Raw genomic sequence first — 9778 nt, 5'->3', positions numbered from 1 at the left:
TGGTTGTTTAAAGCCAATACTGGCACATCCTTTGCTGTTTTTCCCACCCTCCCCCCCTGAGAGGTTTCTCATGCACAGCATGTCTATTATTGCAAGTTACAACAGCTCACTCATTTTTACTGGGATTCTTTTATATACATTGTTTTTTTTTTTTAATAATCCTATAAATAACACAGGAGGCTTAGTTTGTTCCCTTGAATGAAAATGGAGTTTGTTTAGAACATTGTTTGGGAAGCACTGTATTTAGTTTGCAACAAACTTGTAAGAACCATTTCCATGCAAGGCACCAATTTTTTTTTTTCCTTCACCCCTTTTTCCCTTAAAAATAATACTATCTTTTATATCCAACATGGCCTTAAAGAGGTAGCACTTTATATAGATTGTTCATACTTAAGTAAGTCCTTGCCCCAGTTGAAGCTTACAATCTGGGGCAGATTTATCAAAATGTGAGTTCAGAGCTAAATACACTCACCCATGTTCTATACATTCCTATGGGATTTTTAGACTGGTAAAAGTAAGAACTCACCTTGATAAATAAGCTTCCAAAAATCCAATTGTAATGAATAGAACGTGGGTGAGTTTTTATGTGTTAAGCTCTAAACTCACATTTTCATAAATCTGCCCCTTTGTATCACATTCACACAACACACACATGTCATGAGTCAATTAACCTGCCTGTATCCTTTAAAAACATGGAGCAATGAGGAGGACATGTAAACTTCTTTCCAGACATTACTGCTTTATATAAAACAGCATCAGTTACTGCACCACAGATACAGGGTATCTACAGTGACTAATGGCAAAATGTTAGGGATTTATATATAAGTATAAGGCAGGGTCAATGCAACTAACTTTATCAGCGCTGGTACAGTGGGGAACTGGTGTACTTAACTGTGGGGAGATGCAGAAAAAAGCATTGTGGCTACCTCTATAGTTGCTACCTCATTTCTACTACATACGCTAGATTCATACTGCAGACCTTAATGATTTCTAAGTTGTTCTGAAACAAGCACCTCATCTGACAGCTCAGCAGCCATGCAACCCTAGGGATCTCACATGTGTCAGGTATTAAAGGGATTAACATTAATTTGCAACAATAGTTTTTTTTTTACTACAGAAAAAGCATGTTTATAATATTTTCATCAAAAATAATATATTCCTTTTACATGAAAGATGAATATTGACTTATGGATATATGTTTAAAAGACCCTTAGTAGAATATTCTTCTTGCTAGTTGGGAGAAAGGAAAATTTTTTTTTTTTAAAAAGTTGCTTCTTTCAACTTACTTGAAAAAAGCACAAACAAACAATGTTATCCAACTTTCTGGGTAATGGCACATGGGTAGATTTGTCGCCTGAGGTTAAATCTTGGCTGCCATAGGTGACAAATCTCCCCGAAATGCAGGAAACTTTGGGCAACTTCAGAAAAAGAACCTTGGTGTTCTTTCCCACTGCAAAGCATTTCAGGGAAATTTACCATACATGGTAGCTGAGATTTAACCACGGGTGACAGTGTGCCATTAACCTTAGGGCCGTGACATGGGGAGATTAGTCGCACTGCAACTGTGAAGTTGCCCTGAGAGGAAACTTCGGCGACATCGGCAAATCTCGGTGCCGCGTATGCCATCCCACCCTGTGTTTCATGGCCCTTAGGGTCACAAAGGAAATAGAAAGTTTTTAATTGTGCTTCAGTAAAGCTTAACAAAGTCAAGAAGTTCTGTGATAAATTGAGCGTAAATAATTTACTTTAAGAGAAAGGCTGTTTTTGTGAGGTTTCGAAGACAAATTTGGATGATTAATTGTTTGAAGCATTTCTTCCTGCACAAACAATTTAAACTGAAGTTGGCCAAACACTGGCTGATTCTGGTGTGATCCAGCTTCCACTAGAACCATGTTCTTGTTGAGCAGGCTAGCTTTTATACCTTTAATGCCTCCCTAGGCTGCCTTATCTCACACCACCAAGAGAACAAACTGACCAATGAACCTTCCTTGGGCCATCTGTGAAAAATAGCAAAATGACATACCCAACCCAAGCCCCTTACAGCCAATCCTACTAATATATGGGCATTATTTTGCGTTTTTTCAGATTGAAAACCCTATAAATTTGCATTCATACAGGTAATTGCACATGGGCTGTTTTTCAGACTGCTGAAAAAAAACAGTTTCCTGCAGAAGATTCCTATTCAAGGACAGCTTTAATGTGCTGTAGTCCTTCTCATTGTGGCTTTTCCTATTAGTATGGCCCTCACATTGAGGCCCAAACAATCACATTTTGTAGAGTATTGACACAAATAAAGAGAGGATACTATGGCAAGGGTAGTGATGTGCATGTGAAGTTATTAGTTCTAATCATAAGTTACACAAAATAATGCACAAAATGTATCCCTTATCGGGAAACCCATTATCCAGAAAGTTCCGAATTACGGAAAAGCAATCTCCCATAGACTCCATTATAGTTACATAGTTACATAGTTACATAGGGTTGAAAAAAGACCTGTGTCCATCAAGTTCAACCCATCCAAGTAAACCCAGCACACCTAACCCACACCTACCAATCTATACACTCACATACATAAACTATAAATACAACCACTAGTACTAACTGTAGATATTAGTATCACAATAGCCTTGGATATTCTGATTGATCAAGAACTCATCCAGGCCCCTCTTAAAGGCATTAACAGAATCTGCCATTACCACATCACTAGGAAGGGCATTCCATAACATCACTGCCCTCACCGTGAAAAACCACCTACGCTGCTTCAAATGGAAGCTCCGTTCCTCTAATCTAAAGGGGTGACCTCTGGTGCGTTGATTGTTTTTATGGGAAAAAAGAACATCCCCCAACTGCCTATAATCCCCTCTAATGTACTTGTACAGAGTAATCATGTCCCCTCGCAAGCGCCTCTTTTCCAGAGAAAACAACCCCAATTATAAGCAAATAGTTCTAACTTTTAAAAATGATTTCCTTTTTCTCTGTAATAATAAAACAGTAGTTTGAACTTGATCCCAACTAAGGTATATTGAATCATTATTGAAGGCAAAACAATCCTATTGGTTTTAAATGATGTACATGATTTTTTACTAGACTTAAGGTATGGAGATCCAAATTACGGAAAGATCCCTTATCCAGAAAGCCACAGGTCCTGATCATTCTGGATAACAGGTTCTATAGCTGTATTTCTTTAATAAGCACCATGATTATAATGACGCTAAACTTTACAGTCTATTTTTTATGCTTGTCCAGAGACGCTTGCTGTTAATTCACGTTGCTGTATTTACTTACTCCGTGCCAAATACCATTAACACTGACTGACATACATGAGTCAAATGAGTCATGACAAGATCAGTTATAACCTGTCTGGAAAACACAGGCAAAATCCAAAACTATAATGATTTGTACGACTTTTCTTTCTGAAATGGCAAATGCAGTAATACTGTGTGTTTTGTTGCCCATTAGGAGTAATAGGATTTTTTTTGTGTGTGCATAGAACTTTCATCCTCAATATATCTACATGTATGGCTGGCCCCTGCTGGTGCATTTTTAAGTACCATGTAGAATGCATATGGCAAGGAAACCAATATGGTAGCTTTATCTGAGATGTGTAGCCTTCATGCACACAATAAATTATATTCTTATCTTTTTGGCTATGGGCAGAAGGATGACAAAATAAACCAATGTGGCCTAATCTAATATAGAAGTCTCTGAACAAACAATATCATAGTTTGATCTGTTCAGTGAGGCAGTCAGGATAGAAAAATCCCACTGAAATAGCCTCCATATGAACTGATTGCCTGCACAACCAACCAGCTAAGCTAATCAGATAGGTACACATGACATAGTGATGATAGGATCTCTTTTACTAGTACTTTTATTTAGTCTTGTGCCTTTATAAGGACAATAATTATTATTACATTCATTCATGAACCACCTACATATTGTGCAGCACTGTACATATGGGTACATAACAATCAACATACAGACAGACAAATCGATACCATATGTAACGAGTGCCTAATAATAAGGGCTTATAACAATGCATTCTATTATAAGTATGTCTGAAACTTTTATCTTCTCTCTATTTTGAATGAAACTTTGTTTTCTGATAATTGCTTAGAAACCTATGCTCATGATTATTTACTTAGGTTTGCCATGAAAATAACCATTAGCATAATTCAATTTCCTGTTAATAGCTGAAACTGAAGACATTTTGTGTGCTTATCTCTCCTTTTATTATACTGTCTCTTGAAAGAAACAAACAATCGTACCCTACAATGACTGGCTCTCAAGGCATGTTTAAAAGTAATTTTGTTCATTTGTCACACAATTAGCCATGTAGTCAGCCAAAGTGGCCAGTCATTTCTCTGTTTGTAGGCCACCTATTTATCTAAGCAACATACAGGCAATATATTTGCTCAAAAGATCCTGTTTACCTTAATTAGGGTAGCCAACTGTCTCAGTGCATAACAAAGAGGTAGCCACAGGTTGAGTAGGGAGATCAAATGCTTAGGGGCTAAACTACTAGATCAATAATAATTCTTCCTTGACACAAGCATTATACCTTGCCAAGTGTATTTACAGTGCATAGAGATGCCCAATATCCAGATAGTACAATGCAGTAATCAAAACAGGACAAAGTTTAATAGCTGTCAATAAATTTATGCAGTACAACTTGTTGCTATGGCTTGAGGCAGAATCATTTCCTGTACAATAAATATTCAATGCTGATACAGTGGTGTGAAAAACTATTTGCCCCCTTCCTGATTTCTTATTCTTTTGCATGTTTGTCACACAAAATGTTTCTGATCATCAAACACATTTAACTATTAGTCAAAGATAACACAAGTAAACACAAAATGCAGTTTTTAAATGAGGGTTTTTATTATTTAGGGAGAAAAAAAATCCAAACCTACATGGCCCTGTGTGAAAAAGTAATTGCCCCTGAACCTAATAACTGGTTGGGCCACCCTTAGCAGCAATAACTGCAATCAAGCGTTTGCGATAACTTGCAATGAGTCTTTTACAGCGCTCTGGAGGAATTTTGGCCCACTCATCTTTGCAGAATTGTTGTAATTCAGCTTTATTTGAGGGTTTTCTAGCATGAACCGCCTTTTTAAGGTCATGCCACAACATCTCAATAGGATTCAGGTCAGGACTTTGACTAGGCCACTCCAAAGTCTTCATTTTGTTTTTCTTCAGCCATTCAGAGGTGGATTTGCTGGTGTGTTTTGGGTCATTGTCCTGCTGCAGCACCCAAGATCTCTTCAGCTTGAGTTGATGAACAGATGGCCGGACATTCTCCTTCAGGATTTTTTGGTAGACAGTAGAATTCATGGTTCCATCTATCACAGCAAGCCTTCCAGGTCCTGAAGCAGCAAAACAACCCCAGACCATCACACTACCGCCACCATATTTTACTGTTGGTATGATGTTCTTTTTTCTGAAATGCTGTGTTACTTTTACGCCAGATGTAACGGGACACGCACCTTCCAAAAAGTTCAACTTTTGTCTCGTCGGTCCACAAGGTATTTTCTCAAAAGTCTTGGCAATCATTGAGATGTTTTTTAGCAAAATTGAGACGAGCCATAATGTTCTTTTTGCTTAAAAGTGGTTTGCGCCTTGGAAATCTGCCATGCAGGCCGTTTTTGCCCAGTCTCTTTCTTATGGTGGAGTCGTGAACTCTGACCTTAATTGAGGCAAGTGAGGCCTGCAGTTCTTTAGATGTTGTCCTGGGGTCTTTTGTGGCCTCTCGGATGAGTTGTCTCTGCGCTCTTGGGGTAATTTTGGTCGGCCGGCCACTCCTGGGAAGGTTCACCACTGTTCCATGTTTTTGCCATTTGTGGATAATGGCTCTCACTGTGGTTCGCTGGAGTCCCAAAGCTTTAGAAATGGCTTTATAACCTTTACCAGACTGATAGATCTCAATTACTTTTGTTCTCATTTGTTCCTGAATTTCTTTGGATCTTGGCATGATGTCTAGCTTTTGAGGTGCTTTTGGTCTACTTCTCTGTGTCAGGTAGCTCCTATTTAAGTGATTTCTTGATTGAAACAGGTGTGGCAGTAATCAGGCCTGGGGGTGACTACAGAAATTGATATTGAAAATTGAAATTGATAAACCACAGTTAAGTTATTTTTTAACAAGGGGGGCAATCACTTTTTCACACAGGGCCATGTAGATTTGGAGTTTTTTTCTCCCTTAATAACGTAAACCTTCATTTAAAAACTGCATTTTGTGTTCAATTATGTTATCTTTGACTAATAGTTAACGGTTTTTGATGAGCAGAAACATTTAAGTGTGACAAACATGCAAAAGAATAAGAAATCAGGAAGGGGGCAAATAGTTTTTCACACCACTGTATATTTAGATGCTGGTGAAATTCTGCCGGCCACTTAAACTTTTTCCTTACCAGGCATCAGCATAGTGACCGTTCCAAATATCTAGGTCAGGGATCCCCAACCTTTTATACCTGTGTGCCACATTCAAATGGAAAAAGTGTTGGGGAGCAACACAAGCATGGAAAAAGTTCCAGGGGTTCCAATAAGAGCTATAATTGGCTATTTGGTAGCCCCTATGGGGACTGGCAGCCTATAGAAGGCTCTGTTTGGCTTTACACTGGGTTTTTATGCAACCAAAACTTGCCCCCAAGCCAGGAATTCAAAAATGAGCACCTACTTTGAGGTCCCTGGGAGCAACATCCAGGGGGTTGGGGAGCAACATGTTGCCCCTGAGCCACTGGTTGGGGATCACTGATCTAGGTATAAGTACAAAATGTCCCTACAATGAAACCTTTTAAGCTCCATCATTGTTCTTGTGCAATGCAATCATTTTTTATGGAAAAATTTTTTTAAGATGTCATAGAAATTACTATTTGTGTAGTTCACTTTAGTACACTGCATCAAGGTTTTCTTTGAGAGGTCAACACTTGAACCCAATATAGACTATGCATCTAGTCAGGTTCGTTTATGGCAGCTTTATTTCCTGGCAGTCAGTTACTCTTTTTACTGAATATGGAAGATCAGCAGTGCAAATATGCTGTGAATGCAACTACTGGATTTTAATTGCATAGTCTGGGAACAACACCCATGCATTCCAGATTATAAAATCTTGCTTCCCATGGGCTGCATTTTACATGGAATCACTGTCCCTGTAGCTTAGCACTTTAACAGTATGTTCCTTGGCAATGGGGAGGCTCTGGGAGAAATATAACGAACCCATTTATTGGGTTCGTTATATTTTTGAGAAAAAAATACATGTGAAGGCCCCTTAGAAATATCTCCAAAAATAGTGTTGGATTCCCTGGATTTTAATCATGCTAGATCTTCATCACTGGTCATATGATTTCTTCCAGTCCCCATATTCTGCACTCCAGTTTTGTTTTTCATTAGTACATCAAGGCTAAGAGGCAATACATAACAAGAAAGTAATTTAACAATATTTCCACCTCCCCTAGTTTTCAGTCTTGCCAGAGCTCCAGGCACTAGTCATAGGATTTCTTCCACTACCCACATTCTGCTCTATATTTGTGCTCTCCATTAGGCTAGCAAGGTTGAGAGGCAATACATAACAGGAAAGTCTGTCAGCAATATCTCCGCCTTCCCTGGCTTTTACTCCTGCCAGATCTCCAGGTACCAGTCATGCAATTTCTTAACTACCAACATTCTGCCAGCCTGTTGTGCTCTAGTAGTAAGGCTGAGAAACAATACACAATCAGAAGATACTGAGCAAAATCTCTGTATGGATACCCTCCATACAGAGTATTGGCAACTACAAATGGCCAATATGATTTTGGTCAGTCACCTGTTCATATCAGCTGGTTTTTGCAATTTCTGCTGTGTGGAATATACAATTAGCAACATATCTAAATCAGAAACATTTTCAGAAACTTACCCTTGGTGGGTTGGTACGTCAGTGGGCATAATTACTACAAATCTATTATATCTGAACCACACCAAGCTGTGACATCAGTGCACACAAGAAGCTGTTGTCACACATACATGCTTAATACAGAATCATTTACATTCCCGCACTGGATTAAAATTCAGTTCAAGGTATAGTGAATTTTTCTATATCTGTGCCTGGATCCCCATTTAGCTGCCCACAATCACCCATATCATAACAAAATGTAATGTTTTCTGCATCAATCCAATCCCTGCATGTGGAATTGTATTCTGTTGTAACTGTTCTTTTTAAGCTATTTTTATTTTTTTTTTATAAAAAATAACATGTGTTGAGCTTTTGGGGGCCCCATGAGATCCTGTTACAGACAGAGTTCATGGAATCTATATTCTTTCAATCATTTTGCTATGCTCTTGCTATAAATATAATATAAAATGACATTTTGGCATATATTACCATTGGGCTACGCCCAGGTAGTAAGTGGTCAGTCTGAACAAGTACTGAGAGTGAAACCCAGCCAGAATACATGGTAATATAGGTATATAGAACAAAACACAGTACAAAGTAGGTACAATAAAGAAAGAAATGAATATAGTTCCAACAGGATACTTGTGAATTTCCCCAAATAACTTTTTTAAAATAATAAAAATGAAAGGATTACCATTAGCGTGTATCTGGGAAGAGGTTCACCCAAAAACTGAATACTGGTCTCAGATAAACCACAATGAAATCCAGCAGGTAACCTAGTAATGTGACAAATACCTGTAAAGAGACACATGAAGAATTTAGTTACAGGGATGGGACATAGACATTAATGTATTGCTAACCAGCCCCCCCCCCCCCCTTGGTGTGAGGCCCTAAAATGATACAAACTAATTTGACCAACTCAAAAAAAAAGGTGCTTAATGAATAAATATTAGGGAAATTTCTATTAAACTGCTTTGATTTCTGCTTGGAACCATGAAAATAAACAATTTTGTTCAGTTATATGTTTGGCCAATGATTACATTAGTGCTTGTTATTGATCACTGCCTGGTTGGTTTATCAATAACTACATTTTTAAACATTGTGTTATTTGGCACATTAAATAGAGCAAGACAGTGCATTCAGTTGTGCTGTAGATTATTTCTTTTGATCACGTATAGAACCTACTACCTGTTTTATTGGTTGACATTCCCATATGTAGCCAGCATAAGAATGTTATATGGCTCACTTTGGCTACTAGTTGTATTAGTGATCAAATCATATTTTTAAAATGGAGTTTGAGAATGCAGAAACAGTGGCTTAATTGTATTAAAATTTAACGAATTTACACAAAATTAGAATATATTGCCATTGTCCCTTTACAAAGCTCAGATTCCATCAGCATTGTGTGTGACTCCAATACACCTCCCCACAGCCTATTGTTAGGCTGCCCATTGTATTTTTACAGCAATGTGACAAAACCCCCAGGCTACATATTCAGCCCCTTTAGTTGGAATAATGGAAATGCATAGCCTTTGGATTCCTACTGACAATTCGTTATCAATGTGAGAGATCACTGCTTTCTTCTAAAAAAAATAGCAAAGACAATGTCACACACTTCATATGTTTCTTTATCTTTAAAAACAATGAAATGACTTGTATTCTTATTGCTCGTTCACCTTATTTCTGCTAACCCCAGAGCCGTCTTTAGGGGGTCCTAAAGACCCTATTTGGAAAAATGGAAACCAACTGGCCCACAGGCTGATTAGAGGGGTACTGTATGATGTGGCCATGCATGGCGATGATTGGTACAATAGCGAGTTAGTCACCCGCGATAGATCTCTGCTATCGCGGGCGAGTAGCTGCTCCAAAAAGGCTTTCCACTGGTAACAACAGAAGTCACCAGTGGAAAGCCTT

At 38.3% G+C, this 9778-nt stretch overlaps 1 protein-coding gene across 3 annotated transcripts in view; it reads right to left on the bottom strand.

Annotated features, from left to right (window-relative positions):
• Positions 1–9778, bottom strand: part of LOC733726 (Novel 7 transmembrane receptor (rhodopsin family) protein) — a 41036-nt gene that overhangs the window by 13591 nt on the left and 17667 nt on the right. For 2 of the 3 annotated variants that reach the window (XM_012968539.3, XM_018096286.2), the window contains exon 2: positions 8559–8659. The exons of the other annotated variant lie outside the window; for it this stretch is intronic. The gene's annotated coding sequence lies outside the window, so the exon portion shown is untranslated. The remainder of the gene's footprint in view (positions 1–8558; positions 8660–9778) is intronic. 3 annotated transcript variants of the gene reach the window in all.

This window comes from Xenopus tropicalis, chromosome 8, assembly GCF_000004195.4.
Source record: "Xenopus tropicalis strain Nigerian chromosome 8, UCB_Xtro_10.0, whole genome shotgun sequence".
NCBI classification, from domain to species: domain Eukaryota; kingdom Metazoa; phylum Chordata; class Amphibia; order Anura; family Pipidae; genus Xenopus; species Xenopus tropicalis.
This window is presented reverse-complemented; position numbering and strand designations above follow the sequence as displayed.